Source organism: Prionailurus bengalensis, chromosome B3 (assembly GCF_016509475.1).
Source record: "Prionailurus bengalensis isolate Pbe53 chromosome B3, Fcat_Pben_1.1_paternal_pri, whole genome shotgun sequence".
NCBI classification, from domain to species: domain Eukaryota; kingdom Metazoa; phylum Chordata; class Mammalia; order Carnivora; family Felidae; genus Prionailurus; species Prionailurus bengalensis.
The window spans coordinates 26,474,691-26,486,057 of record NC_057355.1 but is presented as its reverse complement, the minus strand read 5'-3'; the positions used below and the strand labels follow the sequence as shown (position 1 = coordinate 26,486,057).

The 11,367-nt window shown below is 35.6% G+C and overlaps 1 protein-coding gene across 3 annotated transcripts in view; it reads right to left on the bottom strand.

Annotated features, from left to right (window-relative positions):
* GABRG3 (gamma-aminobutyric acid type A receptor subunit gamma3) overlaps window positions 1-11,367 on the bottom strand; it is a 718,893-nt gene that overhangs the window by 680,890 nt on the left and 26,636 nt on the right. The gene's annotated exons all lie outside the window — the stretch shown is intronic.

Here is an 11,367-nt window from a genome sequence, read left to right as displayed (position 1 = left end):
CAATGAGAAAGAACGAAATATGGCCCTTTGTAGCAACGTGGATGGAACTGGAGAGTGTGATGCTAAGTGAAATAAGCCATACAGAGAAAGACAGATACCATATGGTTTCACTCTTATGTGGATCCTGAGAAACTTAACAGAAACCCATGGGGGAGGGGAAGAAAAAAAAAAGTGGTTAGAGTGGGAAAGAGCCAAAGCATAAGAGACTCTTAAAAACTGAGAACAAACTGACGGTTGATGGAGGGTGGGAGGGAGGGGAGGGTGGGTGATGGGTATTGAGGAGGGCACCTTTTGGGATGAGCACTGGGTGTTGTATGGAAACCAATTTGACAATAAATTTCATATATTGGAAAAAAAAAGAAATTAAGGCCTGTCCCAATAAGCAAGAATGGTCCCAAATACACAACCTAACCTTACACCTAAAGTAGTTAGAAAGGAGTGGCAAATAAAGATTAAGCCCGGTAGAAGGGAAATAATAAAGATTAGAGCAGAAATAAATGATATAAAAACAAACAAAAAACAACAGTAGAATAGACCAATAAAACTAAATCCTGGTTCTTTGAAAGATTAACCAAAATTGATAAACCCCTAGTCAGACTTACCAAAAAGAAAAGAGAGAGGACCCAAATAGATAAAATCATGAATGATTGAGATCAAAACCAACTTCACAAAAATACAAACAATTATAAGAGAACACTATGAAAGATTATATGCCAACAAACTGGGGATTCTGGAAGAAATAGACAAAGTCTTAGAAACTCACAGAAAACTTGAACAGACCCATAACTAGCAAAGAATTGAATCAACTATCAAAAATCTCCCAACAAGAGAGTCCTGAGCCAGATGGCTTCCTAAAGGAATTCTACCAGACATTTAAATAAAACTTAATACCTATTCTTCTTAAACTGTTCCAAAAAATGGAAATGGAGGGAGAGGCACTGGTGTAGCTCAGTTGGTTAATCATTTGACTCTTGTTTTCGGCGCAGGTCAGGGTCATATGGTTTGTGGGATCCAGCTCTGCATCAGTCTCTGTGTTGACATCACAGAGCCTGTTTAGGATTTTCTCTCTCCCTCACTTTCTGTCCCTCCCCCATTCTCACTCACATGCTTTCCCCTGTCTCTCAAAATAAATAAATAAACTTAAAGAAAAAAGAAAGAAGGAAAGAAATGGAAGGAAAGTTTCCAAACTCATTCTATGAAGCCAACATTGCCTTGATTCTAAAACCAAAGACCTCATTATAAAAGAGAATTACAGACCAGTATTCCTGATGAACCTGGATGCAAAAATTCTCAATAAGATACTACCAAATCAAAGTCAACAGTACTTTAAAACAATTACCACAGTCAACTGGGATTTATTCCTGGGCTGCAGGGCTAGATCAATATTCATAAATCAATCAATGTGATACACCATATTCATAAAAGAAATTATAAGAAACATATGATCCTGTGAATAGATGCAGAAAAAGCATTTACATAAATACAACATCCTTTCTTCATAAAAATCCTTTAGAAAGTGGGGATAAAAGGAACATACCTCAACATCATAAAGGCCATATACAAAAGACCCACAACTAATATCATCCTCAACTGGGAAAAAATGAGAGCTTTCCCGCTGAGGTCAAGAACTTGACAAGGATGTCCAGTTTCAACATTGTTGTTCAACATAGTACTAGAAGTCCTAACCTCAGCAAATCGGACAGCAAAAAGAAATAAAAGGCATCCAAGTTGGCAAGGAAGAAGTCAAATTTTCACTCTTCATAGATGACATGATACATAGATGACGTGATATGTAGAAAACTCGAACTGACACATGAATTCAGCAAAGTTGCAGGGTATAAAATAAACATACAGATATTGGTTGCATTTCTGGACACCAATAAGGAAGGGGCAGAAAGAGAAATCAAGGACTAAATCTCATTTACACTGCACCAAAAACCATAAGATACCTAGGAATAAATCTAACCAAAGAGGTAAAATATCTGTACACTGAAAATTATAGAAAGCTATGAAAGAAATTGAAGAAGGCAAAGATAAATGAAAAAAACATTCCATGCTCATGGATTGGAAGAACAAATGTTGTTAAAATGTTGATACTTCCCAAATAAAATCTACATATTCAATGTAATCTCTGTCAAATTAACACCAGAATTCTTCAGAGCTGGGACAAACAATCCTAAAATTTGTATGGAACCAGAAAAGACCCTGTATAACCAAAGCAATCCTGAAAAAGAAAACCAAGGCTGGAGGCATTACAATTCTGGACTTCTAGCTGTATTACAAAGCTTTAATGGATGAAAGACATAAATGTGAGATAGGAAACCATAAAAATCCTAGAGGAGAAAACAGGCCGCAAATTCTTTGACCTTGGCTGCAGCAAATTCTTACTAGAAATTTCTCTGGAGGCAAGGGAAACAAAAGCAAAAATGAATTATTGGGACCTCATCAAGATAGAAATCTTATGTACAGTGAAGGAAACAATCAAGAAAACCAATAAGCATCCGACGGAATAGGAGAAGATATTTGGAAATGGCTTATCAGATAAAAGGTTAGTATCCAAAATCTATAATGAACTTGTCAAACTCAATACCCAAAAAACAAATCCTGTGAAGAACTGGGCAGAAGAAATGAATAGACACTTTTCCAAAGAAGCAATCAAGGTGGCTAACAGACATATGAAAAGATGCTCAACCTCATACACCATCAGAGAAATACAAATCAAAACCACAAACTTCACACCTGTCAAAATGATTAAAATTAACCACTGAGGAAACAACAAATGTTGATGAGGATCTGGAGAAAGGGGAACGCTTTTTCACTATTGGCTGGAATACAAACTGGTGCAGGCCCTCTGGAAAACAGAATGGAGATTCCTCAAAAAATTAAAAATAGAACTACCTTATTACCCAGCAATTGCACCACTAGGTATTTATCCAAAGGATACAAAATACTGATTCGAAGGGTCACATGCAATCCAATGTTTATACCAGCACAATCAACAATAGCTAAGTTATGGAAAGGGCCCAATGTCCACCGACTAGTACAAAGAAGATAAGAAGATGTGGATAAAGAAGATGTGTTATATGTATACACACACACACACACACACACACACACACACACATATACACACAATGGAATATTACTCGGCAATCAAAAAGAATGAAATTTCGCCATTTGCAGTGGATGGAACTAGAGCGTATTGTGCTAAGCGAAATAAGTCAGTCAGAGAAAGACAAATATATGATTTCACTCATATGTGGAATTTAAGAAACAAAACAGATGAACATAGGGGAAGAGAATGAAAAATAAGACAAAAACAGAGAGGCAGGCTAACCATAAGATACTCTTGAATACAGAGAACAAACTAAGGGTTGCTGGATGGGAGGTGGGTGGGGGGATGGGTGAAAGGGATGATGGGCATTAAGGAGGACACTTGCTGAAATGAGGACTGTTATATGTAAGTGATAAATCACTGGGTTCTAGTCCTGAAACCAATACTACATTATATGTTAACTAACTTGAATTTAAATAATTTAATTTAAATAAATAAATACATAAATACATAAGTACATAAATAAATAAAATTTAAAAAAGAAAAACTAAGCCAAAAGTTAGCAGATGGGAGGACATAATAATTACTGTAGCAGAGATAAACATAATAAAGAATAGAAAAACAAAAAACTAAAATAAACAAAACCAGGTGTTGATTCTTCAAAACAATCAAGAGAGTTCACAAACTTTTAGCTACACTAAGAGTAAAAGAAAGAAGGCTCAACTAAAATCATAAATGAGAGAGGAGACATTACATCTGATGTCACAGAAATAAAGGGTTTATAATAGTCTATCAATAACAATTATACACCAACAAATTGGATAACTTGGAATAAATGGATAAATTAATAGAAACATACAACCCAACAAGACTGAATTATAAAAAAAAATTAAAAATCTTAACAAACCCGTAACTTGAAAGGAGATTGAAAATGTATTCAAAACCTCTTAGCACAGAAAAGCCCAGAACCAGATGGTTTCACTGGTTATTTCTAACAAACATTTAAAGAATTAACAATCCTCCCCAAACTCTTCCAAGAAATTAAAGAGGAGGAAATGTTTCCAAGCTCATTCTGTGAGGCTGGTATCATTATTCTAATACTAAAGCTAGATAAATACACTACAAGAAAAGTACAGACCGATATCTCTGATGAAGTCTGATAAAAAATTCTCAACAAAAAACTAGCAATCCAAAATCAACAGCAAATTAAAAGGAATATACACCACGAACAAGTGGGATTTACTTGTGGATTGCAAGGTGGTTCAACATATGAAAATCAATTAATATAACATATATACCATTAACAGTTTAAGAAAAAAAACACATGATAATCTCAATTGATTCACAAAAACATTTAACAAAATTTAATAACCTTTCATGATTAAAAAAAAATCAACACACTAGAAGCAGAGGAATTACCTCAACATAATAAAGGCCATACATGAAAAGCCCATAGCTTATAAGGCAAAGAAATAAAAGGCATCCAAAATGTAAAGGAAGAAGGAAAATTATGTCTATATAGAAACGTTATCTTATAAATTGAAAACTCTAAACATTCTACACACTCACACACACACACACACACACACACAAATTCATAAAGTTGCAGAATATAAAATCAACAAAAATCATCTGGATTTCTATACACTAACAATGCACAACATGAAAAAGAAATTAAGAAAACAGTTCCAGTTATAATAGCATCAAAAATAATAAAATAAAAAGGGCACCTGGGTGGCTCAGTCAGTTGAGCAACCAATTTCAGCTCAGGTCATGATATCACGGTTTGTGAGTTTGAGCCCCTTGTCGGGCTCTGTGCTGACAGCTCAGAGCCTGGAGCCTGCTTCTGATTCTGTGTCTCCCTCTCTCTCTGCCCCTCCCACACTCATGTTCTTTCTGTCTCTGTCTCAGAAATAAATAAACATTAAAAAAATTAAAAAATAATGAAATATTTAGGAATAAATTAAACCAAAGAAGCAAAGGACTTGTACATGGCAAACTACACAGCATTGGTGATAGATATTAAAGACGACACTAGTAAATGGAAAGACATCTTGTGCTCATGGACTGGAAGATTTAATATTTTTAAGATATCAATACTACCCAAAATACCAATGACATTTTTGGCAGAAATATAAAATCCTATTGTAAAGTCCGTATGGAATCTCAAGGTACCTTAAGGAGCACGATAATCTTAAAAAGAAAAAGACAAACATTAGCAGTTTCACATTTCCCAATTTTTAGACATACTACAAAGCAATAGTAAACAAGTCAGTGTGGTGATGGCATAAAGACAGAAATATAACCTAATGAAACAGAATTAAAAAAAACACACAGAAATAAACCCTTGCGTACCTGGCTAAATGATTTTTGACAAGAGTGTCAAAACTACATTATGGGGAAAGGACAGTCTCTTCAATAAACGATGTTGGAAAAACTGTATATCTACATGAAAAAGAAAGAGGGTATATTTTATCCTACCCCATATAGAGAAATTAACTCAAAATGTATCAAAGAACTTAATATAATACCTAAAACTATGAGACTCCTAGAAAACTCCTAAAACTACATGGGAATATATTCATGACACTGCATTTGGCAATTATTTCTTGGATATGACATCAAAAGCCCAGGCAACAAAGGCAAAGACAGATAAGTGGGGCTACATCAAATGTGCAAAACACAACAGCCAAGAGGTGGACATAACCTAAATGTCAATTAATATATGAATACGTAAAGAAAATGTGGTATATACATACAATGAAGTATCATTCATCCTTAGAAAAGAAGGAAATTCTATCATATGCTATATATAGCATAGATAAATCTTGATAAATTATATTAAGTGAAATAAGGCAGTCACAAAAGGTCAAATACTCCATAATTCCACTAATAGTAAGTCAAAAGCCAGCTGTGATCCTATGATTCTATAACAGTATACACTAATGCTAAGTATTCACTGACTGTACTCTAACATATTTAAGCAGGTGAATACATATGTATTTTCTTTTTTTAATTTTTTTTATGTTTACTTATTTTTAAAAAGCGGGGAGGGAGAGACAGGCAGAGAGAGAGGGAGACATAGAATCCAAAGCAGGCTCCAGGCCCTGAGCTGTCAGCACAGAAACTGATGAAGGGCTCAAACCTACTAACAGTGAAATCATGACCTGAGCTAAAGTCCGGTGCTTAACTGACTGAGCCACCCAGGCACCCCAACATATGTATTTTCAACAGATCCTGGATGTGAAATTTTTTGTAACATGTAAAAGCTCTGCATCTAGGGGCACCTGAGTGGCTCAGTTGGTTAAATGTCCCACTCTTGATTTCAGCTTAGACCTTAGATTTGTGGGTTCCAGCCCCACACCAGGCTCTGTGCTGACAGAGCCCACTTGGGATTCAGTCTCTCTCTCTCTCTCAAAATAAATAAATAAACATTAAAAAAATAAATAAAAGCAATGAATCTAAAATAATTATTTAGCTGAATTACTTTAAAATGGCCCACACAATGGAAACACTTAAGCTAATTTAAATTCACTACCAGTGTCATATGTAACAGTATTTCTGACATGTTTGTATTACTCTCTAGAAAGATGGACAATGGATAAGATTTATTGAGATAACTTTTTCCAAGATTTTGTTTTTAGAAAATATATGTCTAGATAAAGCCCAAAGCACTGGTCCAGATAAGGGTCAAAAACCATTTAGGAGACCAAATAAAGTTATCCCTTTTCACTATTTCTTGTGCTAATGATGTTCAAAGTTTTGATCTAGAACTGGAAAAATACTGGTAAGTTTTTAAAGATATTACTATTGTGCCCTTCTGGTATAAGTAAATATCAGTGCAACTTTTCCAGAAAGTTTGTATCCTTTTGCCAAATAGTTCTGCTTCTATACATTCATGTTAGGGAAAAGCTGTCAGGGTAGGTTGAAAATGGTCAAAACTACTAACAAGGGTATAGTCTACTTGATCTAAGTAAGACTTGTGACTGATTTTGACCAATAGAACATCACAGAAGCAATGTTGTGAGGGAGAATCTGGGTGGTTCAGTCAGTTAAGTGACCAACTTCTGCTCAGGTCATGATGTCTCAGTTGAGTTCGAGCTCCATATCAGGCTCTCTATTGTCAGCATAGAGCTCACTTCAGATCTTCTGTCCCTCTCACTGCCCCTCCCCGACTCATGCTTCCATCCCCGCTCTCAAAAATAAATAACTAAACATTAAAAAAAAGAAAAGTTGTGTGACTTCTGCACATGACCAGATTCTGGACCCTTCTGAATTTCAAATGCTATTTTGTAAATAAGCCCAGACTAGACATCGTGAGGAAGAGAGACAATGTGGAGAGGCTGACAGCATGGAGAGAGAGGCCCAGGTATTCTGGTCATTCTAATCATGGCACCTAAAGCCTCGGCAGGTTAATGAGGCCAATAGGCACCAGCCAGCCCCTAGCCAATCCTCCAGCTGAGCCCACCTCTGTTGATTCCTACTCATAATGTGAAATCACACAATAATTAGTTTTAAGCCACTAAAACTTGGAATTGGTTACTTTACAGCAATGTCAAATGTGGATATAAATTGATTCACTGGTGGTGTTTATAGTAATGAAAAAGTACAAAATGAATAAATGTCCAATAATGGAGAGATGTAAAACAATCAAATTACAGTTTTAAAATATTTCATGACACTTGAATATCAAATTTATAATGTTTTTTGGGGAAAACTGAGGCTACTAAATCCTGTAATTTCACTATTTTTAATTTTTAATAGAAGCTTGAAAGACATATGCCAAAATATTTCTATATGGTAACTTCTGGATTGGTGTTGTTTTTATTTTTAATTTTTCATACTATTTCACACTTCCCACATTTCTACAATACAATGTATTGTATATACATTAAAAATAAAAATAACCAAAGGGAAAAATGAAATGTTGCATCCAAAGCAGATTACTTCACTAAGATAACTAACAATTAAATGTGGAGGGAAAAATGTTATACACTTTAAACAAAACTTCCATAACCTTGTGAAAATTTCTAAAGAAGTTTATAAAATCAGAATGATCTGTTTAGAGAAAAAGTGTTATCAGTGAAGACTGGCCTGCTGCCAGAGAGAATTAGTAGATGGATTTAGACACTGAACTGATTCTGCCCTGGGATGACACTGGAAAATCTCCCTGTGGGCCAATGAGACCTAACAGAAAATATGGTAGCATGTCATCAGGGTATGAATTCAGGCAGTAGCTTTCAACAACTTTGCATTATAGTTATGGCTCAAGGTACATGTAACGACGGGAAGGTTTTCAATGTTTGAGTAAAATACTAATTATTTTAAAAACTTTGTTGTAGGAGGATTTGATTTACTGGTAGGAATATTTTAAAACAAGTGGTTTGAAAATAAGTAGTTTCCTATGTAACAACTGTAAAAACATATATAATCACTCCACACACATGATAGTTATCATACAATATTTGCCATTGGTGATAATACCCAAACTATCCCTAAAGAGTCCAGTTTGCCTTGACCAGAGTCTTTTTTTTTTTTAAATTTTTTTTCAATGTTTATTTATTTTTTTTGGGGGGACAGAGAGAGACAGAGCATGAGCGGGGGAGGGGCAGAGAGAGAGGGAGACACAGAATCGGAAACAGGCTCCAGGTTCTGAGCCATCAGCCCAGAGCCCGATGCGGGGCTCGAACTCACGGACCGCGAGATCGTGACCTGGCTGAAGTCGGACGCTCAACCGACTGCGCCACCCAGGCGCCCCTTGACCAGAGTCTTTAAAGCTGGATATGGGCAGCTCTAAAAGAGATATCCTCTTCTTCCATTTGTTCCTAAGGCAGAAAGTGGTCAATTGATTCAACCAGATTCAGAGACTGCCTCAGAGAAAACAGACCACTAGAGTATGGACATATCAACTCATCTTTTCCATTCTTCTTGCAATCTACTAGAAACAAGTAATAGAATGTTGTGGATATAAAACCACTATACATACTAACTACTGCACACCCCTACCTTGTGACAAATGTAACTTAAGGAGTATCCTGCTAAGAAAATGGTTAAAAAGAATCAGTAGCCTCCCAATTTAAACAATAGCTCCTCAAATCAAATAGCTAGAAGAAATTCAAGGTCTACAAATGTTATAGAAAAGTAACAGGCTGCAATATTAAACTCAGCTGGGACAATGAACACTCCTGTTTCTATCCAAGATGGTATAATAGGAACTGGATTTACTCTGTAACTTGAAACAGCAAAGAATCAGAAAAAAATGGATAAAACAATGGTTTTCAAGACACTGAATATGTGGCAATGAAAAACAGCGGTCTTTGAGACCAGAAACATGTAAGATTAGCCTAACAACTGCTCTATCTCACTGCCTTAAAAGAGTTTTCAGGCTGTGACTCATGATACAGCACTCAGTCAGAGCTCAGTGGATTTCCTGAGTAAAAGATATGAAGCTGAGAGTTTATGAGACCAAAGCAATTAGAGTTCACAGAACACAATTCAGAAGAGGGAAGAGCCGTGCAAGAGAATTATGGAGATCTGCAGAAGCCCCTCTATGGTATCTGGCAGAGCACTTTTCAGTGCATATGAGTAAGAAAAACTACCTGAAACCAGTGTAAGAACCATCCATAAGGATTAGAGAATGGTTTCCAGTGTTCCCATGTCACTGGGAACAGTGCCTGTCCTCAAAAGCCAGAGTGGAAAAAATAAAAATTCATGGGGATTTTGGTACTCAAAAAAAAAGTCAAGAGAATAATTAGCCCTAGAATCTGCCAGAGAACTTCTCCAGATCTGTCTCACAAATCAAAAAAGCAAGATTTAAAAAATCAAATTGTTTCCAAGTAACTTAATCACACCCTAAAATACCACTCAAAAATATTTACAGAAGTACAAATATCCAGTAGTCAACAAGGTAAAATTCACAATATCTAAAATGCCAACGAAGATTAACAGGCATGCAAAGAATTTCATTATCAGAATCCATGATGTGGAAAATAATCGATACAATAGAAACTGACCAAGATGGATAAAAATGCCAGAATTAGAAGCAACGATATTAAGACAGTTATTAACTAAGGGCACCTGGGTGGCTCAGTCAGTTAAGCATCTGACTTCAGCTCAGGTTATGATCTCAAGGTTTGTGGGTTCGAGCCCCACATTGGGCTCTGTGCTGACAGCTCAGAGCCTGGAACCTGCTTCAGATTCTGTGTCTCCCTCTCTCTATGCCCGTAACCCACTCACACTCTGTCTCTCTCAGAAATAAACATTAAAAAATTTAAAAAAATATAAAAATAAAACAGTTTTTAACTATGTTTCATACATAAAAAACAGGGATGTTCAAAAAGTTAAGTATAGAAAAGGAAGAGATAAATGAGGCGTAAATCAAACTTCTAGATATAAAGACTATGATATTTGCAATGAAGGCTACACAAAAAAGAGTAACAGAAGATCAGACACTGAAGTAGAAAGGAATGGTGAACTTGAAGATACAGTAAAGAAACTATCTAACATGAAACTTAGAAAAACAAATATTTTTGGTAGAAAGAGCATGAGTAACCCATATAACAACAGCAAACAGCCTAAAATATGTGCATTTAGAGTCCCTAAAGAGGAAAGTGATGTGGGAATCAGAGTAAATACATCCTTGAAGAAATAATAGCTGAAATCTTCAGAACTGAATGAAAAGTATATACCTACAAATCCAAGAAGCCTGAGGAGACTCAATTATGAGGAAAATGCCACCAGGTAAATCATAATCAAATTCTTCAGATCTAGTAATAAAAATAAAATCTTAAAAGAATTTGCAGGGGGAAAACCATAGGTATCACAAAGGAACAAAGACAAGTACAACAGCATATTCCTTATCACAAAAAGGTAAGTGAGAATACAGTGGAACAATGTCTTTTTAGTATTGAAAAGGAATAAACAAACAAAAACAAAACAAAACAAAATATGGCTACTAACCATGAATCCTATATCAAAAATGAAGGCAAGTGATGGAATTTCCAGAGTGGCAGGATGAGGAGTTCAGTAGACCCACTACAAAATAAAATAGCCATTTAACTGGCAAAAATTATTAGGACTTAATGTATAACATTGTGACTATAGTTGATGGCACTGTTTTATTTTTAATTTTATTTTTGTAATTTACATCCAAATTAGTTAGCATATAGTGTAACCATGATTTCAGGAGTAGATTCCTTAATTCTCCCTACCCATTTAGCCCATCCCCCCTCCCACAACCCCTCCAGTAACCCTCTGTTTGTTCTCCACATTTAAGAGTCTCTTATGTTTTGTCCCCCTCCCTGTTTTTATAT